The sequence below is a fragment of the Schistocerca cancellata genome, unplaced genomic scaffold (genome assembly GCF_023864275.1).
Source record: "Schistocerca cancellata isolate TAMUIC-IGC-003103 unplaced genomic scaffold, iqSchCanc2.1 HiC_scaffold_629, whole genome shotgun sequence".
NCBI lineage: Eukaryota > Metazoa > Arthropoda > Insecta > Orthoptera > Acrididae > Schistocerca > Schistocerca cancellata.
This window is the reverse complement of record NW_026046640.1, coordinates 1-20,259: the sequence shown is the minus strand read 5'-3', so window position 1 is coordinate 20,259 and position 20,259 is coordinate 1. Positions and strand designations below refer to the sequence as shown.

General features: G+C 43.5%; 53 non-coding genes across 53 annotated transcripts; 27 read left to right on the top strand and 26 right to left on the bottom strand.

The window, feature by feature from the left end:
- The first annotated feature begins 227 nt into the window (after positions 1 to 227).
- Positions 228 to 316, top strand: Trnay-gua (transfer RNA tyrosine (anticodon GUA)). Its single transcript is given in 2 exon segments — positions 228 to 264; positions 281 to 316. It is a non-coding gene; the product is annotated as a tRNA-Tyr (tRNA).
- A 358-nt stretch (positions 317 to 674) lies between these two features.
- On the bottom strand, positions 675 to 746 carry Trnaq-cug (transfer RNA glutamine (anticodon CUG)). Its single transcript has one exon. It is a non-coding gene; the product is annotated as a tRNA-Gln (tRNA).
- A 247-nt stretch (positions 747 to 993) lies between these two features.
- Trnay-gua (transfer RNA tyrosine (anticodon GUA)) lies at positions 994 to 1,082 on the top strand. Its single transcript is given in 2 exon segments — positions 994 to 1,030; positions 1,047 to 1,082. It is a non-coding gene; the product is annotated as a tRNA-Tyr (tRNA).
- A 358-nt stretch (positions 1,083 to 1,440) lies between these two features.
- Trnaq-cug (transfer RNA glutamine (anticodon CUG)) lies at positions 1,441 to 1,512 on the bottom strand. The gene has a single exon. It is a non-coding gene; the product is annotated as a tRNA-Gln (tRNA).
- A 247-nt stretch (positions 1,513 to 1,759) lies between these two features.
- Positions 1,760 to 1,848, top strand: Trnay-gua (transfer RNA tyrosine (anticodon GUA)). The gene is given in 2 exon segments: positions 1,760 to 1,796; positions 1,813 to 1,848. It is a non-coding gene; the product is annotated as a tRNA-Tyr (tRNA).
- A 358-nt stretch (positions 1,849 to 2,206) lies between these two features.
- Trnaq-cug (transfer RNA glutamine (anticodon CUG)) lies at positions 2,207 to 2,278 on the bottom strand. The gene has a single exon. It is a non-coding gene; the product is annotated as a tRNA-Gln (tRNA).
- A 247-nt stretch (positions 2,279 to 2,525) lies between these two features.
- Positions 2,526 to 2,614, top strand: Trnay-gua (transfer RNA tyrosine (anticodon GUA)). Its single transcript is given in 2 exon segments — positions 2,526 to 2,562; positions 2,579 to 2,614. It is a non-coding gene; the product is annotated as a tRNA-Tyr (tRNA).
- Positions 2,615 to 2,972: 358 nt separating this feature from the next.
- Positions 2,973 to 3,044, bottom strand: Trnaq-cug (transfer RNA glutamine (anticodon CUG)). Its single transcript has one exon. It is a non-coding gene; the product is annotated as a tRNA-Gln (tRNA).
- Positions 3,045 to 3,291: 247 nt separating this feature from the next.
- Positions 3,292 to 3,380, top strand: Trnay-gua (transfer RNA tyrosine (anticodon GUA)). The gene is given in 2 exon segments: positions 3,292 to 3,328; positions 3,345 to 3,380. It is a non-coding gene; the product is annotated as a tRNA-Tyr (tRNA).
- A 358-nt stretch (positions 3,381 to 3,738) lies between these two features.
- Positions 3,739 to 3,810, bottom strand: Trnaq-cug (transfer RNA glutamine (anticodon CUG)). The gene has a single exon. It is a non-coding gene; the product is annotated as a tRNA-Gln (tRNA).
- A 247-nt stretch (positions 3,811 to 4,057) lies between these two features.
- Positions 4,058 to 4,146, top strand: Trnay-gua (transfer RNA tyrosine (anticodon GUA)). Its single transcript is given in 2 exon segments — positions 4,058 to 4,094; positions 4,111 to 4,146. It is a non-coding gene; the product is annotated as a tRNA-Tyr (tRNA).
- A 358-nt stretch (positions 4,147 to 4,504) lies between these two features.
- Positions 4,505 to 4,576, bottom strand: Trnaq-cug (transfer RNA glutamine (anticodon CUG)). Its single transcript has one exon. It is a non-coding gene; the product is annotated as a tRNA-Gln (tRNA).
- Positions 4,577 to 4,823: 247 nt separating this feature from the next.
- On the top strand, positions 4,824 to 4,912 carry Trnay-gua (transfer RNA tyrosine (anticodon GUA)). The gene is given in 2 exon segments: positions 4,824 to 4,860; positions 4,877 to 4,912. It is a non-coding gene; the product is annotated as a tRNA-Tyr (tRNA).
- Positions 4,913 to 5,270: 358 nt separating this feature from the next.
- Trnaq-cug (transfer RNA glutamine (anticodon CUG)) lies at positions 5,271 to 5,342 on the bottom strand. Its single transcript has one exon. It is a non-coding gene; the product is annotated as a tRNA-Gln (tRNA).
- Positions 5,343 to 5,589: 247 nt separating this feature from the next.
- Trnay-gua (transfer RNA tyrosine (anticodon GUA)) lies at positions 5,590 to 5,678 on the top strand. Its single transcript is given in 2 exon segments — positions 5,590 to 5,626; positions 5,643 to 5,678. It is a non-coding gene; the product is annotated as a tRNA-Tyr (tRNA).
- Positions 5,679 to 6,036: 358 nt separating this feature from the next.
- Positions 6,037 to 6,108, bottom strand: Trnaq-cug (transfer RNA glutamine (anticodon CUG)). Its single transcript has one exon. It is a non-coding gene; the product is annotated as a tRNA-Gln (tRNA).
- Positions 6,109 to 6,355: 247 nt separating this feature from the next.
- Positions 6,356 to 6,444, top strand: Trnay-gua (transfer RNA tyrosine (anticodon GUA)). Its single transcript is given in 2 exon segments — positions 6,356 to 6,392; positions 6,409 to 6,444. It is a non-coding gene; the product is annotated as a tRNA-Tyr (tRNA).
- A 358-nt stretch (positions 6,445 to 6,802) lies between these two features.
- Trnaq-cug (transfer RNA glutamine (anticodon CUG)) lies at positions 6,803 to 6,874 on the bottom strand. Its single transcript has one exon. It is a non-coding gene; the product is annotated as a tRNA-Gln (tRNA).
- Positions 6,875 to 7,121: 247 nt separating this feature from the next.
- Trnay-gua (transfer RNA tyrosine (anticodon GUA)) lies at positions 7,122 to 7,210 on the top strand. Its single transcript is given in 2 exon segments — positions 7,122 to 7,158; positions 7,175 to 7,210. It is a non-coding gene; the product is annotated as a tRNA-Tyr (tRNA).
- Positions 7,211 to 7,568: 358 nt separating this feature from the next.
- On the bottom strand, positions 7,569 to 7,640 carry Trnaq-cug (transfer RNA glutamine (anticodon CUG)). Its single transcript has one exon. It is a non-coding gene; the product is annotated as a tRNA-Gln (tRNA).
- A 247-nt stretch (positions 7,641 to 7,887) lies between these two features.
- Positions 7,888 to 7,976, top strand: Trnay-gua (transfer RNA tyrosine (anticodon GUA)). Its single transcript is given in 2 exon segments — positions 7,888 to 7,924; positions 7,941 to 7,976. It is a non-coding gene; the product is annotated as a tRNA-Tyr (tRNA).
- Positions 7,977 to 8,334: 358 nt separating this feature from the next.
- Positions 8,335 to 8,406, bottom strand: Trnaq-cug (transfer RNA glutamine (anticodon CUG)). The gene has a single exon. It is a non-coding gene; the product is annotated as a tRNA-Gln (tRNA).
- A 247-nt stretch (positions 8,407 to 8,653) lies between these two features.
- On the top strand, positions 8,654 to 8,742 carry Trnay-gua (transfer RNA tyrosine (anticodon GUA)). Its single transcript is given in 2 exon segments — positions 8,654 to 8,690; positions 8,707 to 8,742. It is a non-coding gene; the product is annotated as a tRNA-Tyr (tRNA).
- Positions 8,743 to 9,100: 358 nt separating this feature from the next.
- On the bottom strand, positions 9,101 to 9,172 carry Trnaq-cug (transfer RNA glutamine (anticodon CUG)). Its single transcript has one exon. It is a non-coding gene; the product is annotated as a tRNA-Gln (tRNA).
- A 247-nt stretch (positions 9,173 to 9,419) lies between these two features.
- Positions 9,420 to 9,508, top strand: Trnay-gua (transfer RNA tyrosine (anticodon GUA)). The gene is given in 2 exon segments: positions 9,420 to 9,456; positions 9,473 to 9,508. It is a non-coding gene; the product is annotated as a tRNA-Tyr (tRNA).
- Positions 9,509 to 9,866: 358 nt separating this feature from the next.
- Positions 9,867 to 9,938, bottom strand: Trnaq-cug (transfer RNA glutamine (anticodon CUG)). The gene has a single exon. It is a non-coding gene; the product is annotated as a tRNA-Gln (tRNA).
- A 247-nt stretch (positions 9,939 to 10,185) lies between these two features.
- Positions 10,186 to 10,274, top strand: Trnay-gua (transfer RNA tyrosine (anticodon GUA)). Its single transcript is given in 2 exon segments — positions 10,186 to 10,222; positions 10,239 to 10,274. It is a non-coding gene; the product is annotated as a tRNA-Tyr (tRNA).
- A 358-nt stretch (positions 10,275 to 10,632) lies between these two features.
- Positions 10,633 to 10,704, bottom strand: Trnaq-cug (transfer RNA glutamine (anticodon CUG)). Its single transcript has one exon. It is a non-coding gene; the product is annotated as a tRNA-Gln (tRNA).
- Positions 10,705 to 10,951: 247 nt separating this feature from the next.
- Trnay-gua (transfer RNA tyrosine (anticodon GUA)) lies at positions 10,952 to 11,040 on the top strand. The gene is given in 2 exon segments: positions 10,952 to 10,988; positions 11,005 to 11,040. It is a non-coding gene; the product is annotated as a tRNA-Tyr (tRNA).
- A 358-nt stretch (positions 11,041 to 11,398) lies between these two features.
- On the bottom strand, positions 11,399 to 11,470 carry Trnaq-cug (transfer RNA glutamine (anticodon CUG)). The gene has a single exon. It is a non-coding gene; the product is annotated as a tRNA-Gln (tRNA).
- A 247-nt stretch (positions 11,471 to 11,717) lies between these two features.
- Positions 11,718 to 11,806, top strand: Trnay-gua (transfer RNA tyrosine (anticodon GUA)). Its single transcript is given in 2 exon segments — positions 11,718 to 11,754; positions 11,771 to 11,806. It is a non-coding gene; the product is annotated as a tRNA-Tyr (tRNA).
- A 358-nt stretch (positions 11,807 to 12,164) lies between these two features.
- Trnaq-cug (transfer RNA glutamine (anticodon CUG)) lies at positions 12,165 to 12,236 on the bottom strand. The gene has a single exon. It is a non-coding gene; the product is annotated as a tRNA-Gln (tRNA).
- Positions 12,237 to 12,483: 247 nt separating this feature from the next.
- On the top strand, positions 12,484 to 12,572 carry Trnay-gua (transfer RNA tyrosine (anticodon GUA)). Its single transcript is given in 2 exon segments — positions 12,484 to 12,520; positions 12,537 to 12,572. It is a non-coding gene; the product is annotated as a tRNA-Tyr (tRNA).
- A 358-nt stretch (positions 12,573 to 12,930) lies between these two features.
- On the bottom strand, positions 12,931 to 13,002 carry Trnaq-cug (transfer RNA glutamine (anticodon CUG)). The gene has a single exon. It is a non-coding gene; the product is annotated as a tRNA-Gln (tRNA).
- Positions 13,003 to 13,249: 247 nt separating this feature from the next.
- On the top strand, positions 13,250 to 13,338 carry Trnay-gua (transfer RNA tyrosine (anticodon GUA)). Its single transcript is given in 2 exon segments — positions 13,250 to 13,286; positions 13,303 to 13,338. It is a non-coding gene; the product is annotated as a tRNA-Tyr (tRNA).
- Positions 13,339 to 13,696: 358 nt separating this feature from the next.
- On the bottom strand, positions 13,697 to 13,768 carry Trnaq-cug (transfer RNA glutamine (anticodon CUG)). Its single transcript has one exon. It is a non-coding gene; the product is annotated as a tRNA-Gln (tRNA).
- Positions 13,769 to 14,015: 247 nt separating this feature from the next.
- Positions 14,016 to 14,104, top strand: Trnay-gua (transfer RNA tyrosine (anticodon GUA)). Its single transcript is given in 2 exon segments — positions 14,016 to 14,052; positions 14,069 to 14,104. It is a non-coding gene; the product is annotated as a tRNA-Tyr (tRNA).
- A 358-nt stretch (positions 14,105 to 14,462) lies between these two features.
- On the bottom strand, positions 14,463 to 14,534 carry Trnaq-cug (transfer RNA glutamine (anticodon CUG)). Its single transcript has one exon. It is a non-coding gene; the product is annotated as a tRNA-Gln (tRNA).
- Positions 14,535 to 14,781: 247 nt separating this feature from the next.
- On the top strand, positions 14,782 to 14,870 carry Trnay-gua (transfer RNA tyrosine (anticodon GUA)). Its single transcript is given in 2 exon segments — positions 14,782 to 14,818; positions 14,835 to 14,870. It is a non-coding gene; the product is annotated as a tRNA-Tyr (tRNA).
- A 358-nt stretch (positions 14,871 to 15,228) lies between these two features.
- Trnaq-cug (transfer RNA glutamine (anticodon CUG)) lies at positions 15,229 to 15,300 on the bottom strand. The gene has a single exon. It is a non-coding gene; the product is annotated as a tRNA-Gln (tRNA).
- A 247-nt stretch (positions 15,301 to 15,547) lies between these two features.
- On the top strand, positions 15,548 to 15,636 carry Trnay-gua (transfer RNA tyrosine (anticodon GUA)). Its single transcript is given in 2 exon segments — positions 15,548 to 15,584; positions 15,601 to 15,636. It is a non-coding gene; the product is annotated as a tRNA-Tyr (tRNA).
- A 358-nt stretch (positions 15,637 to 15,994) lies between these two features.
- Trnaq-cug (transfer RNA glutamine (anticodon CUG)) lies at positions 15,995 to 16,066 on the bottom strand. Its single transcript has one exon. It is a non-coding gene; the product is annotated as a tRNA-Gln (tRNA).
- Positions 16,067 to 16,313: 247 nt separating this feature from the next.
- Positions 16,314 to 16,402, top strand: Trnay-gua (transfer RNA tyrosine (anticodon GUA)). Its single transcript is given in 2 exon segments — positions 16,314 to 16,350; positions 16,367 to 16,402. It is a non-coding gene; the product is annotated as a tRNA-Tyr (tRNA).
- A 358-nt stretch (positions 16,403 to 16,760) lies between these two features.
- Trnaq-cug (transfer RNA glutamine (anticodon CUG)) lies at positions 16,761 to 16,832 on the bottom strand. The gene has a single exon. It is a non-coding gene; the product is annotated as a tRNA-Gln (tRNA).
- Positions 16,833 to 17,079: 247 nt separating this feature from the next.
- Positions 17,080 to 17,168, top strand: Trnay-gua (transfer RNA tyrosine (anticodon GUA)). The gene is given in 2 exon segments: positions 17,080 to 17,116; positions 17,133 to 17,168. It is a non-coding gene; the product is annotated as a tRNA-Tyr (tRNA).
- Positions 17,169 to 17,526: 358 nt separating this feature from the next.
- On the bottom strand, positions 17,527 to 17,598 carry Trnaq-cug (transfer RNA glutamine (anticodon CUG)). Its single transcript has one exon. It is a non-coding gene; the product is annotated as a tRNA-Gln (tRNA).
- A 247-nt stretch (positions 17,599 to 17,845) lies between these two features.
- Trnay-gua (transfer RNA tyrosine (anticodon GUA)) lies at positions 17,846 to 17,934 on the top strand. The gene is given in 2 exon segments: positions 17,846 to 17,882; positions 17,899 to 17,934. It is a non-coding gene; the product is annotated as a tRNA-Tyr (tRNA).
- Positions 17,935 to 18,292: 358 nt separating this feature from the next.
- On the bottom strand, positions 18,293 to 18,364 carry Trnaq-cug (transfer RNA glutamine (anticodon CUG)). The gene has a single exon. It is a non-coding gene; the product is annotated as a tRNA-Gln (tRNA).
- Positions 18,365 to 18,611: 247 nt separating this feature from the next.
- Trnay-gua (transfer RNA tyrosine (anticodon GUA)) lies at positions 18,612 to 18,700 on the top strand. The gene is given in 2 exon segments: positions 18,612 to 18,648; positions 18,665 to 18,700. It is a non-coding gene; the product is annotated as a tRNA-Tyr (tRNA).
- Positions 18,701 to 19,058: 358 nt separating this feature from the next.
- Trnaq-cug (transfer RNA glutamine (anticodon CUG)) lies at positions 19,059 to 19,130 on the bottom strand. The gene has a single exon. It is a non-coding gene; the product is annotated as a tRNA-Gln (tRNA).
- Positions 19,131 to 19,377: 247 nt separating this feature from the next.
- Positions 19,378 to 19,466, top strand: Trnay-gua (transfer RNA tyrosine (anticodon GUA)). The gene is given in 2 exon segments: positions 19,378 to 19,414; positions 19,431 to 19,466. It is a non-coding gene; the product is annotated as a tRNA-Tyr (tRNA).
- Positions 19,467 to 19,824: 358 nt separating this feature from the next.
- Trnaq-cug (transfer RNA glutamine (anticodon CUG)) lies at positions 19,825 to 19,896 on the bottom strand. Its single transcript has one exon. It is a non-coding gene; the product is annotated as a tRNA-Gln (tRNA).
- Positions 19,897 to 20,143: 247 nt separating this feature from the next.
- Positions 20,144 to 20,232, top strand: Trnay-gua (transfer RNA tyrosine (anticodon GUA)). Its single transcript is given in 2 exon segments — positions 20,144 to 20,180; positions 20,197 to 20,232. It is a non-coding gene; the product is annotated as a tRNA-Tyr (tRNA).
- Positions 20,233 to 20,259: the final 27 nt, after the last annotated feature.

Genomic DNA, 20,259 nt, shown 5'->3' with positions numbered 1-20,259 from the left:
TAAATACACTTAGCAGTACTCTGACATAATTCAGACACTTCCTACTTGCATTTTTTAACCTAATTGATACGATCGAGCATTATAAAACTTAATCTGGGCAATGTTTGCAGTTGCAGCCGATGGCTGCATTTCTGTGCGTCTATATGGCCGCGCTGAGTAGCTGTGTGTGGAAACGAAAGACAGGGACGGAGCTAAAGCAATCAGTACGAATAACAAAGTAAGCAGAGCCTCTGGTAGCTCAGTTGGTAGAGCGGTGGACTGTAGTGGAGGATTCACAGTTATCCATAGGTCGCTGGTTCAAATCCGGCCCAGAGGACTGTTTTTCTAATCTCACGAGCAAAGAGGCTCCAGAGCATGCCCACTCGGTCAGAACCTCCCTATGTTTTAAACCTATTTTAAAGGAAATTCATTTGCTCAGCTTGTAATAGCTAGTTGATAATCATGGGATTCTTAGCCTCCGTAGGTTAATGATAAATCTTCGAATTATCTTAAAATTGCTTGCTCTTACAGGCATTACTCGTTTAATGTGCTATATAGGTCACATAGTCGCACCAATATTCAGCCGTTTCATAGACGTCTCGTTATTTACACAAACGTAGGAACTAAATCCCTGAGCCTATCACTGCTACTTCCTCGGCGAGAAACGCTTATTACAGAAAATTTAGACTAAACGAAGGTTCCACCGAGATTCGAACTCGGATCGCTGGATTCAGAGTCCAGAGTGCTAACCGTTACACCATGGAACCAGACAGGAGCATGGGACTCGTAAATACACTTAGCAGTACTCTGACATAATTCAGACACTTCCTACTTGCATTTTTTAACCTAATTGATACGATCGAGCATTATAAAACTTAATCTGGGCAATGTTTGCAGTTGCAGCCGATGGCTGCATTTCTGTGCGTCTATATGGCCGCGCTGAGTAGCTGTGTGTGGAAACGAAAGACAGGGACGGAGCTAAAGCAATCAGTACGAATAACAAAGTAAGCAGAGCCTCTGGTAGCTCAGTTGGTAGAGCGGTGGACTGTAGTGGAGGATTCACAGTTATCCATAGGTCGCTGGTTCAAATCCGGCCCAGAGGACTGTTTTTCTAATCTCACGAGCAAAGAGGCTCCAGAGCATGCCCACTCGGTCAGAACCTCCCTATGTTTTAAACCTATTTTAAAGGAAATTCATTTGCTCAGCTTGTAATAGCTAGTTGATAATCATGGGATTCTTAGCCTCCGTAGGTTAATGATAAATCTTCGAATTATCTTAAAATTGCTTGCTCTTACAGGCATTACTCGTTTAATGTGCTATATAGGTCACATAGTCGCACCAATATTCAGCCGTTTCATAGACGTCTCGTTATTTACACAAACGTAGGAACTAAATCCCTGAGCCTATCACTGCTACTTCCTCGGCGAGAAACGCTTATTACAGAAAATTTAGACTAAACGAAGGTTCCACCGAGATTCGAACTCGGATCGCTGGATTCAGAGTCCAGAGTGCTAACCGTTACACCATGGAACCAGACAGGAGCATGGGACTCGTAAATACACTTAGCAGTACTCTGACATAATTCAGACACTTCCTACTTGCATTTTTTAACCTAATTGATACGATCGAGCATTATAAAACTTAATCTGGGCAATGTTTGCAGTTGCAGCCGATGGCTGCATTTCTGTGCGTCTATATGGCCGCGCTGAGTAGCTGTGTGTGGAAACGAAAGACAGGGACGGAGCTAAAGCAATCAGTACGAATAACAAAGTAAGCAGAGCCTCTGGTAGCTCAGTTGGTAGAGCGGTGGACTGTAGTGGAGGATTCACAGTTATCCATAGGTCGCTGGTTCAAATCCGGCCCAGAGGACTGTTTTTCTAATCTCACGAGCAAAGAGGCTCCAGAGCATGCCCACTCGGTCAGAACCTCCCTATGTTTTAAACCTATTTTAAAGGAAATTCATTTGCTCAGCTTGTAATAGCTAGTTGATAATCATGGGATTCTTAGCCTCCGTAGGTTAATGATAAATCTTCGAATTATCTTAAAATTGCTTGCTCTTACAGGCATTACTCGTTTAATGTGCTATATAGGTCACATAGTCGCACCAATATTCAGCCGTTTCATAGACGTCTCGTTATTTACACAAACGTAGGAACTAAATCCCTGAGCCTATCACTGCTACTTCCTCGGCGAGAAACGCTTATTACAGAAAATTTAGACTAAACGAAGGTTCCACCGAGATTCGAACTCGGATCGCTGGATTCAGAGTCCAGAGTGCTAACCGTTACACCATGGAACCAGACAGGAGCATGGGACTCGTAAATACACTTAGCAGTACTCTGACATAATTCAGACACTTCCTACTTGCATTTTTTAACCTAATTGATACGATCGAGCATTATAAAACTTAATCTGGGCAATGTTTGCAGTTGCAGCCGATGGCTGCATTTCTGTGCGTCTATATGGCCGCGCTGAGTAGCTGTGTGTGGAAACGAAAGACAGGGACGGAGCTAAAGCAATCAGTACGAATAACAAAGTAAGCAGAGCCTCTGGTAGCTCAGTTGGTAGAGCGGTGGACTGTAGTGGAGGATTCACAGTTATCCATAGGTCGCTGGTTCAAATCCGGCCCAGAGGACTGTTTTTCTAATCTCACGAGCAAAGAGGCTCCAGAGCATGCCCACTCGGTCAGAACCTCCCTATGTTTTAAACCTATTTTAAAGGAAATTCATTTGCTCAGCTTGTAATAGCTAGTTGATAATCATGGGATTCTTAGCCTCCGTAGGTTAATGATAAATCTTCGAATTATCTTAAAATTGCTTGCTCTTACAGGCATTACTCGTTTAATGTGCTATATAGGTCACATAGTCGCACCAATATTCAGCCGTTTCATAGACGTCTCGTTATTTACACAAACGTAGGAACTAAATCCCTGAGCCTATCACTGCTACTTCCTCGGCGAGAAACGCTTATTACAGAAAATTTAGACTAAACGAAGGTTCCACCGAGATTCGAACTCGGATCGCTGGATTCAGAGTCCAGAGTGCTAACCGTTACACCATGGAACCAGACAGGAGCATGGGACTCGTAAATACACTTAGCAGTACTCTGACATAATTCAGACACTTCCTACTTGCATTTTTTAACCTAATTGATACGATCGAGCATTATAAAACTTAATCTGGGCAATGTTTGCAGTTGCAGCCGATGGCTGCATTTCTGTGCGTCTATATGGCCGCGCTGAGTAGCTGTGTGTGGAAACGAAAGACAGGGACGGAGCTAAAGCAATCAGTACGAATAACAAAGTAAGCAGAGCCTCTGGTAGCTCAGTTGGTAGAGCGGTGGACTGTAGTGGAGGATTCACAGTTATCCATAGGTCGCTGGTTCAAATCCGGCCCAGAGGACTGTTTTTCTAATCTCACGAGCAAAGAGGCTCCAGAGCATGCCCACTCGGTCAGAACCTCCCTATGTTTTAAACCTATTTTAAAGGAAATTCATTTGCTCAGCTTGTAATAGCTAGTTGATAATCATGGGATTCTTAGCCTCCGTAGGTTAATGATAAATCTTCGAATTATCTTAAAATTGCTTGCTCTTACAGGCATTACTCGTTTAATGTGCTATATAGGTCACATAGTCGCACCAATATTCAGCCGTTTCATAGACGTCTCGTTATTTACACAAACGTAGGAACTAAATCCCTGAGCCTATCACTGCTACTTCCTTGGCGAGAAACGCTTATTACAGAAAATTTAGACTAAACGAAGGTTCCACCGAGATTCGAACTCGGATCGCTGGATTCAGAGTCCAGAGTGCTAACCGTTACACCATGGAACCAGACAGGAGCATGGGACTCGTAAATACACTTAGCAGTACTCTGACATAATTCAGACACTTCCTACTTGCATTTTTTAACCTAATTGATACGATCGAGCATTATAAAACTTAATCTGGGCAATGTTTGCAGTTGCAGCCGATGGCTGCATTTCTGTGCGTCTATATGGCCGCGCTGAGTAGCTGTGTGTGGAAACGAAAGACAGGGACGGAGCTAAAGCAATCAGTACGAATAACAAAGTAAGCAGAGCCTCTGGTAGCTCAGTTGGTAGAGCGGTGGACTGTAGTGGAGGATTCACAGTTATCCATAGGTCGCTGGTTCAAATCCGGCCCAGAGGACTGTTTTTCTAATCTCACGAGCAAAGAGGCTCCAGAGCATGCCCACTCGGTCAGAACCTCCCTATGTTTTAAACCTATTTTAAAGGAAATTCATTTGCTCAGCTTGTAATAGCTAGTTGATAATCATGGGATTCTTAGCCTCCGTAGGTTAATGATAAATCTTCGAATTATCTTAAAATTGCTTGCTCTTACAGGCATTACTCGTTTAATGTGCTATATAGGTCACATAGTCGCACCAATATTCAGCCGTTTCATAGACGTCTCGTTATTTACACAAACGTAGGAACTAAATCCCTGAGCCTATCACTGCTACTTCCTCGGCGAGAAACGCTTATTACAGAAAATTTAGACTAAACGAAGGTTCCACCGAGATTCGAACTCGGATCGCTGGATTCAGAGTCCAGAGTGCTAACCGTTACACCATGGAACCAGACAGGAGCATGGGACTCGTAAATACACTTAGCAGTACTCTGACATAATTCAGACACTTCCTACTTGCATTTTTTAACCTAATTGATACGATCGAGCATTATAAAACTTAATCTGGGCAATGTTTGCAGTTGCAGCCGATGGCTGCATTTCTGTGCGTCTATATGGCCGCGCTGAGTAGCTGTGTGTGGAAACGAAAGACAGGGACGGAGCTAAAGCAATCAGTACGAATAACAAAGTAAGCAGAGCCTCTGGTAGCTCAGTTGGTAGAGCGGTGGACTGTAGTGGAGGATTCACAGTTATCCATAGGTCGCTGGTTCAAATCCGGCCCAGAGGACTGTTTTTCTAATCTCACGAGCAAAGAGGCTCCAGAGCATGCCCACTCGGTCAGAACCTCCCTATGTTTTAAACCTATTTTAAAGGAAATTCATTTGCTCAGCTTGTAATAGCTAGTTGATAATCATGGGATTCTTAGCCTCCGTAGGTTAATGATAAATCTTCGAATTATCTTAAAATTGCTTGCTCTTACAGGCATTACTCGTTTAATGTGCTATATAGGTCACATAGTCGCACCAATATTCAGCCGTTTCATAGACGTCTCGTTATTTACACAAACGTAGGAACTAAATCCCTGAGCCTATCACTGCTACTTCCTCGGCGAGAAACGCTTATTACAGAAAATTTAGACTAAACGAAGGTTCCACCGAGATTCGAACTCGGATCGCTGGATTCAGAGTCCAGAGTGCTAACCGTTACACCATGGAACCAGACAGGAGCATGGGACTCGTAAATACACTTAGCAGTACTCTGACATAATTCAGACACTTCCTACTTGCATTTTTTAACCTAATTGATACGATCGAGCATTATAAAACTTAATCTGGGCAATGTTTGCAGTTGCAGCCGATGGCTGCATTTCTGTGCGTCTATATGGCCGCGCTGAGTAGCTGTGTGTGGAAACGAAAGACAGGGACGGAGCTAAAGCAATCAGTACGAATAACAAAGTAAGCAGAGCCTCTGGTAGCTCAGTTGGTAGAGCGGTGGACTGTAGTGGAGGATTCACAGTTATCCATAGGTCGCTGGTTCAAATCCGGCCCAGAGGACTGTTTTTCTAATCTCACGAGCAAAGAGGCTCCAGAGCATGCCCACTCGGTCAGAACCTCCCTATGTTTTAAACCTATTTTAAAGGAAATTCATTTGCTCAGCTTGTAATAGCTAGTTGATAATCATGGGATTCTTAGCCTCCGTAGGTTAATGATAAATCTTCGAATTATCTTAAAATTGCTTGCTCTTACAGGCATTACTCGTTTAATGTGCTATATAGGTCACATAGTCGCACCAATATTCAGCCGTTTCATAGACGTCTCGTTATTTACACAAACGTAGGAACTAAATCCCTGAGCCTATCACTGCTACTTCCTCGGCGAGAAACGCTTATTACAGAAAATTTAGACTAAACGAAGGTTCCACCGAGATTCGAACTCGGATCGCTGGATTCAGAGTCCAGAGTGCTAACCGTTACACCATGGAACCAGACAGGAGCGTGGGACTCGTAAATACACTTAGCAGTACTCTGACATAATTCAGACACTTCCTACTTGCATTTTTTAACCTAATTGATACGATCGAGCATTATAAAACTTAATCTGGGCAATGTTTGCAGTTGCAGCCGATGGCTGCATTTCTGTGCGTCTATATGGCCGCGCTGAGTAGCTGTGTGTGGAAACGAAAGACAGGGACGGAGCTAAAGCAATCAGTACGAATAACAAAGTAAGCAGAGCCTCTGGTAGCTCAGTTGGTAGAGCGGTGGACTGTAGTGGAGGATTCACAGTTATCCATAGGTCGCTGGTTCAAATCCGGCCCAGAGGACTGTTTTTCTAATCTCACGAGCAAAGAGGCTCCAGAGCATGCCCACTCGGTCAGAACCTCCCTATGTTTTAAACCTATTTTAAAGGAAATTCATTTGCTCAGCTTGTAATAGCTAGTTGATAATCATGGGATTCTTAGCCTCCGTAGGTTAATGATAAATCTTCGAATTATCTTAAAATTGCTTGCTCTTACAGGCATTACTCGTTTAATGTGCTATATAGGTCACATAGTCGCACCAATATTCAGCCGTTTCATAGACGTCTCGTTATTTACACAAACGTAGGAACTAAATCCCTGAGCCTATCACTGCTACTTCCTCGGCGAGAAACGCTTATTACAGAAAATTTAGACTAAACGAAGGTTCCACCGAGATTCGAACTCGGATCGCTGGATTCAGAGTCCAGAGTGCTAACCGTTACACCATGGAACCAGACAGGAGCATGGGACTCGTAAATACACTTAGCAGTACTCTGACATAATTCAGACACTTCCTACTTGCATTTTTTAACCTAATTGATACGATCGAGCATTATAAAACTTAATCTGGGCAATGTTTGCAGTTGCAGCCGATGGCTGCATTTCTGTGCGTCTATATGGCCGCGCTGAGTAGCTGTGTGTGGAAACGAAAGACAGGGACGGAGCTAAAGCAATCAGTACGAATAACAAAGTAAGCAGAGCCTCTGGTAGCTCAGTTGGTAGAGCGGTGGACTGTAGTGGAGGATTCACAGTTATCCATAGGTCGCTGGTTCAAATCCGGCCCAGAGGACTGTTTTTCTAATCTCACGAGCAAAGAGGCTCCAGAGCATGCCCACTCGGTCAGAACCTCCCTATGTTTTAAACCTATTTTAAAGGAAATTCATTTGCTCAGCTTGTAATAGCTAGTTGATAATCATGGGATTCTTAGCCTCCGTAGGTTAATGATAAATCTTCGAATTATCTTAAAATTGCTTGCTCTTACAGGCATTACTCGTTTAATGTGCTATATAGGTCACATAGTCGCACCAATATTCAGCCGTTTCATAGACGTCTCGTTATTTACACAAACGTAGGAACTAAATCCCTGAGCCTATCACTGCTACTTCCTCGGCGAGAAACGCTTATTACAGAAAATTTAGACTAAACGAAGGTTCCACCGAGATTCGAACTCGGATCGCTGGATTCAGAGTCCAGAGTGCTAACCGTTACACCATGGAACCAGACAGGAGCATGGGACTCGTAAATACACTTAGCAGTACTCTGACATAATTCAGACACTTCCTACTTGCATTTTTTAACCTAATTGATACGATCGAGCATTATAAAACTTAATCTGGGCAATGTTTGCAGTTGCAGCCGATGGCTGCATTTCTGTGCGTCTATATGGCCGCGCTGAGTAGCTGTGTGTGGAAACGAAAGACAGGGACGGAGCTAAAGCAATCAGTACGAATAACAAAGTAAGCAGAGCCTCTGGTAGCTCAGTTGGTAGAGCGGTGGACTGTAGTGGAGGATTCACAGTTATCCATAGGTCGCTGGTTCAAATCCGGCCCAGAGGACTGTTTTTCTAATCTCACGAGCAAAGAGGCTCCAGAGCATGCCCACTCGGTCAGAACCTCCCTATGTTTTAAACCTATTTTAAAGGAAATTCATTTGCTCAGCTTGTAATAGCTAGTTGATAATCATGGGATTCTTAGCCTCCGTAGGTTAATGATAAATCTTCGAATTATCTTAAAATTGCTTGCTCTTACAGGCATTACTCGTTTAATGTGCTATATAGGTCACATAGTCGCACCAATATTCAGCCGTTTCATAGACGTCTCGTTATTTACACAAACGTAGGAACTAAATCCCTGAGCCTATCACTGCTACTTCCTCGGCGAGAAACGCTTATTACAGAAAATTTAGACTAAACGAAGGTTCCACCGAGATTCGAACTCGGATCGCTGGATTCAGAGTCCAGAGTGCTAACCGTTACACCATGGAACCAGACAGGAGCATGGGACTCGTAAATACACTTAGCAGTACTCTGACATAATTCAGACACTTCCTACTTGCATTTTTTAACCTAATTGATACGATCGAGCATTATAAAACTTAATCTGGGCAATGTTTGCAGTTGCAGCCGATGGCTGCATTTCTGTGCGTCTATATGGCCGCGCTGAGTAGCTGTGTGTGGAAACGAAAGACAGGGACGGAGCTAAAGCAATCAGTACGAATAACAAAGTAAGCAGAGCCTCTGGTAGCTCAGTTGGTAGAGCGGTGGACTGTAGTGGAGGATTCACAGTTATCCATAGGTCGCTGGTTCAAATCCGGCCCAGAGGACTGTTTTTCTAATCTCACGAGCAAAGAGGCTCCAGAGCATGCCCACTCGGTCAGAACCTCCCTATGTTTTAAACCTATTTTAAAGGAAATTCATTTGCTCAGCTTGTAATAGCTAGTTGATAATCATGGGATTCTTAGCCTCCGTAGGTTAATGATAAATCTTCGAATTATCTTAAAATTGCTTGCTCTTACAGGCATTACTCGTTTAATGTGCTATATAGGTCACATAGTCGCACCAATATTCAGCCGTTTCATAGACGTCTCGTTATTTACACAAACGTAGGAACTAAATCCCTGAGCCTATCACTGCTACTTCCTCGGCGAGAAACGCTTATTACAGAAAATTTAGACTAAACGAAGGTTCCACCGAGATTCGAACTCGGATCGCTGGATTCAGAGTCCAGAGTGCTAACCGTTACACCATGGAACCAGACAGGAGCATGGGACTCGTAAATACACTTAGCAGTACTCTGACATAATTCAGACACTTCCTACTTGCATTTTTTAACCTAATTGATACGATCGAGCATTATAAAACTTAATCTGGGCAATGTTTGCAGTTGCAGCCGATGGCTGCATTTCTGTGCGTCTATATGGCCGCGCTGAGTTGCTGTGTGTGGAAACGAAAGACAGGGACGGAGCTAAAGCAATCAGTACGAATAACAAAGTAAGCAGAGCCTCTGGTAGCTCAGTTGGTAGAGCGGTGGACTGTAGTGGAGGATTCACAGTTATCCATAGGTCGCTGGTTCAAATCCGGCCCAGAGGACTGTTTTTCTAATCTCACGAGCAAAGAGGCTCCAGAGCATGCCCACTTGGTCAGAACCTCCCTATGTTTTAAACCTATTTTAAAGGAAATTCATTTGCTCAGCTTGTAATAGCTAGTTGATAATCATGGGATTCTTAGCCTCCGTAGGTTAATGATAAATCTTCGAATTATCTTAAAATTGCTTGCTCTTACAGGCATTACTCGTTTAATGTGCTATATAGGTCACATAGTCGCACCAATATTCAGCCGTTTCATAGACGTCTCGTTATTTACACAAACGTAGGAACTAAATCCCTGAGCCTATCACTGCTACTTCCTCGGCGAGAAACGCTTATTACAGAAAATTTAGACTAAACGAAGGTTCCACCGAGATTCGAACTCGGATCGCTGGATTCAGAGTCCAGAGTGCTAACCGTTACACCATGGAACCAGACAGGAGCATGGGACTCGTAAATACACTTAGCAGTACTCTGACATAATTCAGACACTTCCTACTTGCATTTTTTAACCTAATTGATACGATCGAGCATTATAAAACTTAATCTGGGCAATGTTTGCAGTTGCAGCCGATGGCTGCATTTCTGTGCGTCTATATGGCCGCGCTGAGTAGCTGTGTGTGGAAACGAAAGACAGGGACGGAGCTAAAGCAATCAGTACGAATAACAAAGTAAGCAGAGCCTCTGGTAGCTCAGTTGGTAGAGCGGTGGACTGTAGTGGAGGATTCACAGTTATCCATAGGTCGCTGGTTCAAATCCGGCCCAGAGGACTGTTTTTCTAATCTCACGAGCAAAGAGGCTCCAGAGCATGCCCACTCGGTCAGAACCTCCCTATGTTTTAAACCTATTTTAAAGGAAATTCATTTGCTCAGCTTGTAATAGCTAGTTGATAATCATGGGATTCTTAGCCTCCGTAGGTTAATGATAAATCTTCGAATTATCTTAAAATTGCTTGCTCTTACAGGCATTACTCGTTTAATGTGCTATATAGGTCACATAGTCGCACCAATATTCAGCCGTTTCATAGACGTCTCGTTATTTACACAAACGTAGGAACTAAATCCCTGAGCCTATCACTGCTACTTCCTCGGCGAGAAACGCTTATTACAGAAAATTTAGACTAAACGAAGGTTCCACCGAGATTCGAACTCGGATCGCTGGATTCAGAGTCCAGAGTGCTAACCGTTACACCATGGAACCAGACAGGAGCATGGGACTCGTAAATACACTTAGCAGTACTCTGACATAATTCAGACACTTCCTACTTGCATTTTTTAACCTAATTGATACGATCGAGCATTATAAAACTTAATCTGGGCAATGTTTGCAGTTGCAGCCGATGGCTGCATTTCTGTGCGTCTATATGGCCGCGCTGAGTAGCTGTGTGTGGAAACGAAAGACAGGGACGGAGCTAAAGCAATCAGTACGAATAACAAAGTAAGCAGAGCCTCTGGTAGCTCAGTTGGTAGAGCGGTGGACTGTAGTGGAGGATTCACAGTTATCCATAGGTCGCTGGTTCAAATCCGGCCCAGAGGACTGTTTTTCTAATCTCACGAGCAAAGAGGCTCCAGAGCATGCCCACTCGGTCAGAACCTCCCTATGTTTTAAACCTATTTTAAAGGAAATTCATTTGCTCAGCTTGTAATAGCTAGTTGATAATCATGGGATTCTTAGCCTCCGTAGGTTAATGATAAATCTTCGAATTATCTTAAAATTGCTTGCTCTTACAGGCATTACTCGTTTAATGTGCTATATAGGTCACATAGTCGCACCAATATTCAGCCGTTTCATAGACGTCTCGTTATTTACACAAACGTAGGAACTAAATCCCTGAGCCTATCACTGCTACTTCCTCGGCGAGAAACGCTTATTACAGAAAATTTAGACTAAACGAAGGTTCCACCGAGATTCGAACTCGGATCGCTGGATTCAGAGTCCAGAGTGCTAACCGTTACACCATGGAACCAGACAGGAGCATGGGACTCGTAAATACACTTAGCAGTACTCTGACATAATTCAGACACTTCCTACTTGCATTTTTTAACCTAATTGATACGATCGAGCATTATAAAACTTAATCTGGGCAATGTTTGCAGTTGCAGCCGATGGCTGCATTTCTGTGCGTCTATATGGCCGCGCTGAGTAGCTGTGTGTGGAAACGAAAGACAGGGACGGAGCTAAAGCAATCAGTACGAATAACAAAGTAAGCAGAGCCTCTGGTAGCTCAGTTGGTAGAGCGGTGGACTGTAGTGGAGGATTCACAGTTATCCATAGGTCGCTGGTTCAAATCCGGCCCAGAGGACTGTTTTTCTAATCTCACGAGCAAAGAGGCTCCAGAGCATGCCCACTCGGTCAGAACCTCCCTATGTTTTAAACCTATTTTAAAGGAAATTCATTTGCTCAGCTTGTAATAGCTAGTTGATAATCATGGGATTCTTAGCCTCCGTAGGTTAATGATAAATCTTCGAATTATCTTAAAATTGCTTGCTCTTACAGGCATTACTCGTTTAATGTGCTATATAGGTCACATAGTCGCACCAATATTCAGCCGTTTCATAGACGTCTCGTTATTTACACAAACGTAGGAACTAAATCCCTGAGCCTATCACTGCTACTTCCTCGGCGAGAAACGCTTATTACAGAAAATTTAGACTAAACGAAGGTTCCACCGAGATTCGAACTCGGATCGCTGGATTCAGAGTCCAGAGTGCTAACCGTTACACCATGGAACCAGACAGGAGCATGGGACTCGTAAATACACTTAGCAGTACTCTGACATAATTCAGACACTTCCTACTTGCATTTTTTAACCTAATTGATACGATCGAGCATTATAAAACTTAATCTGGGCAATGTTTGCAGTTGCAGCCGATGGCTGCATTTCTGTGCGTCTATATGGCCGCGCTGAGTAGCTGTGTGTGGAAACGAAAGACAGGGACGGAGCTAAAGCAATCAGTACGAATAACAAAGTAAGCAGAGCCTCTGGTAGCTCAGTTGGTAGAGCGGTGGACTGTAGTGGAGGATTCACAGTTATCCATAGGTCGCTGGTTCAAATCCGGCCCAGAGGACTGTTTTTCTAATCTCACGAGCAAAGAGGCTCCAGAGCATGCCCACTCGGTCAGAACCTCCCTATGTTTTAAACCTATTTTAAAGGAAATTCATTTGCTCAGCTTGTAATAGCTAGTTGATAATCATGGGATTCTTAGCCTCCGTAGGTTAATGATAAATCTTCGAATTATCTTAAAATTGCTTGCTCTTACAGGCATTACTCGTTTAATGTGCTATATAGGTCACATAGTCGCACCAATATTCAGCCGTTTCATAGACGTCTCGTTATTTACACAAACGTAGGAACTAAATCCCTGAGCCTATCACTGCTACTTCCTCGGCGAGAAACGCTTATTACAGAAAATTTAGACTAAACGAAGGTTCCACCGAGATTCGAACTCGGATCGCTGGATTCAGAGTCCAGAGTGCTAACCGTTACACCATGGAACCAGACAGGAGCATGGGACTCGTAAATACACTTAGCAGTACTCTGACATAATTCAGACACTTCCTACTTGCATTTTTTAACCTAATTGATACGATCGAGCATTATAAAACTTAATCTGGGCAATGTTTGCAGTTGCAGCCGATGGCTGCATTTCTGTGCGTCTATATGGCCGCGCTGAGTAGCTGTGTGTGGAAACGAAAGACAGGGACGGAGCTAAAGCAATCAGTACGAATAACAAAGTAAGCAGAGCCTCTGGTAGCTCAGTTGGTAGAGCGGTGGACTGTAGTGGAGGATTCACAGTTATCCATAGGTCGCTGGTTCAAATCCGGCCCAGAGGACTGTTTTTCTAATCTCACGAGCAAAGAGGCTCCAGAGCATGCCCACTCGGTCAGAACCTCCCTATGTTTTAAACCTATTTTAAAGGAAATTCATTTGCTCAGCTTGTAATAGCTAGTTGATAATCATGGGATTCTTAGCCTCCGTAGGTTAATGATAAATCTTCGAATTATCTTAAAATTGCTTGCTCTTACAGGCATTACTCGTTTAATGTGCTATATAGGTCACATAGTCGCACCAATATTCAGCCGTTTCATAGACGTCTCGTTATTTACACAAACGTAGGAACTAAATCCCTGAGCCTATCACTGCTACTTCCTCGGCGAGAAACGCTTATTACAGAAAATTTAGACTAAACGAAGGTTCCACCGAGATTCGAACTCGGATCGCTGGATTCAGAGTCCAGAGTGCTAACCGTTACACCATGGAACCAGACAGGAGCATGGGACTCGTAAATACACTTAGCAGTACTCTGACATAATTCAGACACTTCCTACTTGCATTTTTTAACCTAATTGATACGATCGAGCATTATAAAACTTAATCTGGGCAATGTTTGCAGTTGCAGCCGATGGCTGCATTTCTGTGCGTCTATATGGCCGCGCTGAGTAGCTGTGTGTGGAAACGAAAGACAGGGACGGAGCTAAAGCAATCAGTACGAATAACAAAGTAAGCAGAGCCTCTGGTAGCTCAGTTGGTAGAGCGGTGGACTGTAGTGGAGGATTCACAGTTATCCATAGGTCGCTGGTTCAAATCCGGCCCAGAGGACTGTTTTTCTAATCTCACGAGCAAAGAGGCTCCAGAGCATGCCCACTCGGTCAGAACCTCCCTATGTTTTAAACCTATTTTAAAGGAAATTCATTTGCTCAGCTTGTAATAGCTAGTTGATAATCATGGGATTCTTAGCCTCCGTAGGTTAATGATAAATCTTCGAATTATCTTAAAATTGCTTGCTCTTACAGGCATTACTCGTTTAATGTGCTATATAGGTCACATAGTCGCACCAATATTCAGCCGTTTCATAGACGTCTCGTTATTTACACAAACGTAGGAACTAAATCCCTGAGCCTATCACTGCTACTTCCTCGGCGAGAAACGCTTATTACAGAAAATTTAGACTAAACGAAGGTTCCACCGAGATTCGAACTCGGATCGCTGGATTCAGAGTCCAGAGTGCTAACCGTTACACCATGGAACCAGACAGGAGCATGGGACTCGTAAATACACTTAGCAGTACTCTGACATAATTCAGACACTTCCTACTTGCATTTTTTAACCTAATTGATACGATCGAGCATTATAAAACTTAATCTGGGCAATGTTTGCAGTTGCAGCCGATGGCTGCATTTCTGTGCGTCTATATGGCCGCGCTGAGTAGCTGTGTGTGGAAACGAAAGACAGGGACGGAGCTAAAGCAATCAGTACGAATAACAAAGTAAGCAGAGCCTCTGGTAGCTCAGTTGGTAGAGCGGTGGACTGTAGTGGAGGATTCACAGTTATCCATAGGTCGCTGGTTCAAATCCGGCCCAGAGGACTGTTTTTCTAATCTCACGAGCAAAGAGGCTCCAGAGCATGCCCACTCGGTCAGAACCTCCCTATGTTTTAAACCTATTTTAAAGGAAATTCATTTGCTCAGCTTGTAATAGCTAGTTGATAATCATGGGATTCTTAGCCTCCGTAGGTTAATGATAAATCTTCGAATTATCTTAAAATTGCTTGCTCTTACAGGCATTACTCGTTTAATGTGCTATATAGGTCACATAGTCGCACCAATATTCAGCCGTTTCATAGACGTCTCGTTATTTACACAAACGTAGGAACTAAATCCCTGAGCCTATCACTGCTACTTCCTCGGCGAGAAACGCTTATTACAGAAAATTTAGACTAAACGAAGGTTCCACCGAGATTCGAACTCGGATCGCTGGATTCAGAGTCCAGAGTGCTAACCGTTACACCATGGAACCAGACAGGAGCATGGGACTCGTAAATACACTTAGCAGTACTCTGACATAATTCAGACACTTCCTACTTGCATTTTTTAACCTAATTGATACGATCGAGCATTATAAAACTTAATCTGGGCAATGTTTGCAGTTGCAGCCGATGGCTGCATTTCTGTGCGTCTATATGGCCGCGCTGAGTAGCTGTGTGTGGAAACGAAAGACAGGGACGGAGCTAAAGCAATCAGTACGAATAACAAAGTAAGCAGAGCCTCTGGTAGCTCAGTTGGTAGAGCGGTGGACTGTAGTGGAGGATTCACAGTTATCCATAGGTCGCTGGTTCAAATCCGGCCCAGAGGACTGTTTTTCTAATCTCACGAGCAAAGAGGCTCCAGAGCATGCCCACTCGGTCAGAACCTCCCTATGTTTTAAACCTATTTTAAAGGAAATTCATTTGCTCAGCTTGTAATAGCTAGTTGATAATCATGGGATTCTTAGCCTCCGTAGGTTAATGATAAATCTTCGAATTATCTTAAAATTGCTTGCTCTTACAGGCATTACTCGTTTAATGTGCTATATAGGTCACATAGTCGCACCAATATTCAGCCGTTTCATAGACGTCTCGTTATTTACACAAACGTAGGAACTAAATCCCTGAGCCTATCACTGCTACTTCCTCGGCGAGAAACGCTTATTACAGAAAATTTAGACTAAACGAAGGTTCCACCGAGATTCGAACTCGGATCGCTGGATTCAGAGTCCAGAGTGCTAACCGTTACACCATGGAACCAGACAGGAGCATGGGACTCGTAAATACACTTAGCAGTACTCTGACATAATTCAGACACTTCCTACTTGCATTTTTTAACCTAATTGATACGATCGAGCATTATAAAACTTAATCTGGGCAATGTTTGCAGTTGCAGCCGATGGCTGCATTTCTGTGCGTCTATATGGCCGCGCTGAGTAGCTGTGTGTGGAAACGAAAGACAGGGACGGAGCTAAAGCAATCAGTACGAATAACAAAGTAAGCAGAGCCTCTGGTAGCTCAGTTGGTAGAGCGGTGGACTGTAGTGGAGGATTCACAGTTATCCATAGGTCGCTGGTTCAAATCCGGCCCAGAGGACTGTTTTTCTAATCTCACGAGCAAAGAGGCTCCAGAGCATGCCCACTCGGTCAGAACCTCCCTATGTTTTAAACCTATTTTAAAGGAAATTCATTTGCTCAGCTTGTAATAGCTAGTTGATAATCATGGGATTCTTAGCCTCCGTAGGTTAATGATAAATCTTCGAATTATCTTAAAATTGCTTGCTCTTACAGGCATTACTCGTTTAATGTGCTATATAGGTCACATAGTCGCACCAATATTCAGCCGTTTCATAGACGTCTCGTTATTTACACAAACGTAGGAACTAAATCCCTGAGCCTATCACTGCTACTTCCTCGGCGAGAAACGCTTATTACAGAAAATTTAGACTAAACGAAGGTTCCACCGAGATTCGAACTCGGATCGCTGGATTCAGAGTCCAGAGTGCTAACCGTTACACCATGGAACCAGACAGGAGCATGGGACTCGTAAATACACTTAGCAGTACTCTGACATAATTCAGACACTTCCTACTTGCATTTTTTAACCTAATTGATACGATCGAGCATTATAAAACTTAATCTGGGCAATGTTTGCAGTTGCAGCCGATGGCTGCATTTCTGTGCGTCTATATGGCCGCGCTGAGTAGCTGTGTGTGGAAACGAAAGACAGGGACGGAGCTAAAGCAATCAGTACGAATAACAAAGTAAGCAGAGCCTCTGGTAGCTCAGTTGGTAGAGCGGTGGACTGTAGTGGAGGATTCACAGTTATCCATAGGTCGCTGGTTCAAATCCGGCCCAGAGGACTGTTTTTCTAATCTCACGAGCAAAGAGGCTCCAGAGCATGCCCACTCGGTCAGAACCTCCCTATGTTTTAAACCTATTTTAAAGGAAATTCATTTGCTCAGCTTGTAATAGCTAGTTGATAATCATGGGATTCTTAGCCTCCGTAGGTTAATGATAAATCTTCGAATTATCTTAAAATTGCTTGCTCTTACAGGCATTACTCGTTTAATGTGCTATATAGGTCACATAGTCGCACCAATATTCAGCCGTTTCATAGACGTCTCGTTATTTACACAAACGTAGGAACTAAATCCCTGAGCCTATCACTGCTACTTCCTCGGCGAGAAACGCTTATTACAGAAAATTTAGACTAAACGAAGGTTCCACCGAGATTCGAACTCGGATCGCTGGATTCAGAGTCCAGAGTGCTAACCGTTACACCATGGAACCAGACAGGAGCATGGGACTCGTAAATACACTTAGCAGTACTCTGACATAATTCAGACACTTCCTACTTGCATTTTTTAACCTAATTGATACGATCGAGCATTATAAAACTTAATCTGGGCAATGTTTGCAGTTGCAGCCGATGGCTGCATTTCTGTGCGTCTATATGGCCGCGCTGAGTAGCTGTGTGTGGAAACGAAAGACAGGGACGGAGCTAAAGCAATCAGTACGAATAACAAAGTAAGCAGAGCCTCTGGTAGCTCAGTTGGTAGAGCGGTGGACTGTAGTGGAGGATTCACAGTTATCCATAGGTCGCTGGTTCAAATCCGGCCCAGAGGACTGTTTTTCTAATCTCACGAGCAAAGAGGCTCCAGAGCATGCCCACTCGGTCAGAACCTCCCTATGTTTTAAACCTATTTTAAAGGAAATTCATTTGCTCAGCTTGTAATAGCTAGTTGATAATCATGGGATTCTTAGCCTCCGTAGGTTAATGATAAATCTTCGAATTATCTTAAAATTGCTTGCTCTTACAGGCATTACTCGTTTAATGTGCTATATAGGTCACATAGTCGCACCAATATTCAGCCGTTTCATAGACGTCTCGTTATTTACACAAACGTAGGAACTAAATCCCTGAGCCTATCACTGCTACTTCCTCGGCGAGAAACGCTTATTACAGAAAATTTAGACTAAACGAAGGTTCCACCGAGATTCGAACTCGGATCGCTGGATTCAGAGTCCAGAGTGCTAACCGTTACACCATGGAACCAGACAGGAGCATGGGACTCGTAAATACACTTAGCAGTACTCTGACATAATTCAGACACTTCCTACTTGCATTTTTTAACCTAATTGATACGATCGAGCATTATAAAACTTAATCTGGGCAATGTTTGCAGTTGCAGCCGATGGCTGCATTTCTGTGCGTCTATATGGCCGCGCTGAGTAGCTGTGTGTGGAAACGAAAGACAGGGACGGAGCTAAAGCAATCAGTACGAATAACAAAGTAAGCAGAGCCTCTGGTAGCTCAGTTGGTAGAGCGGTGGACTGTAGTGGAGGATTCACAGTTATCCATAGGTCGCTGGTTCAAATCCGGCCCAGAGGACTGTTTTTCTAATCTCACGAGCAAAGAGGCTCCAGAGCATGCCCACTCGGTCAGAACCTCCCTATGTTTTAAACCTATTTTAAAGGAAATTCATTTGCTCAGCTTGTAATAGCTAGTTGATAATCATGGGATTCTTAGCCTCCGTAGGTTAATGATAAATCTTCGAATTATCTTAAAATTGCTTGCTCTTACAGGCATTACTCGTTTAATGTGCTATATAGGTCACATAGTCGCACCAATATTCAGCCGTTTCATAGACGTCTCGTTATTTACACAAACGTAGGAACTAAATCCCTGAGCCTATCACTGCTACTTCCTCGGCGAGAAACGCTTATTACAGAAAATTTAGACTAAACGAAGGTTCCACCGAGATTCGAACTCGGATCGCTGGATTCAGAGTCCAGAGTGCTAACCGTTACACCATGGAACCAGACAGGAGCATGGGACTCGTAAATACACTTAGCAGTACTCTGACATAATTCAGACACTTCCTACTTGCATTTTTTAACCTAATTGATACGATCGAGCATTATAAAACTTAATCTGGGCAATGTTTGCAGTTGCAGCCGATGGCTGCATTTCTGTGCGTCTATATGGCCGCGCTGAGTAGCTGTGTGTGGAAACGAAAGACAGGGACGGAGCTAAAGCAATCAGTACGAATAACAAAGTAAGCAGAGCCTCTGGTAGCTCAGTTGGTAGAGCGGTGGACTGTAGTGGAGGATTCACAGTTATCCATAGGTCGCTGGTTCAAATCCGGCCCAGAGGACTGTTTTTCTAATCTCACGAGCAAAGAGGCTCCAGAGCATGCCCACTCGGTCAGAACCTCCCTATGTTTTAAACCTATTTTAAAGGAAATTCATTTGCTCAGCTTGTAATAGCTAGTTGATAATCATGGGATTCTTAGCCTCCGTAGGTTAATGATAAATCTTCGAATTATCTTAAAATTGCTTGCTCTTACAGGCATTACTCGTTTAATGTGCTATATAGGTCACATAGTCGCACCAATATTCAGCCGTTTCATAGACGTCTCGTTATTTACACAAACGTAGGAACTAAATCCCTGAGCCTATCACTGCTACTTCCTCGGCGAGAAACGCTTATTACAGAAAATTTAGACTAAACGAAGGTTCCACCGAGATTCGAACTCGGATCGCTGGATTCAGAGTCCAGAGTGCTAACCGTTACACCATGGAACCAGACAGGAGCATGGGACTCGTAAATACACTTAGCAGTACTCTGACATAATTCAGACACTTCCTACTTGCATTTTTTAACCTAATTGATACGATCGAGCATTATAAAACTTAATCTGGGCAATGTTTGCAGTTGCAGCCGATGGCTGCATTTCTGTGCGTCTATATGGCCGCGCTGAGTAGCTGTGTGTGGAAACGAAAGACAGGGACGGAGCTAAAGCAATCAGTACGAATAACAAAGTAAGCAGAGCCTCTGGTAGCTCAGTTGGTAGAGCGGTGGACTGTAGTGGAGGATTCACAGTTATCCATAGGTCGCTGGTTCAAATCCGGCCCAGAGGACTGTTTTTCTAATCTCACGAGCAAAGA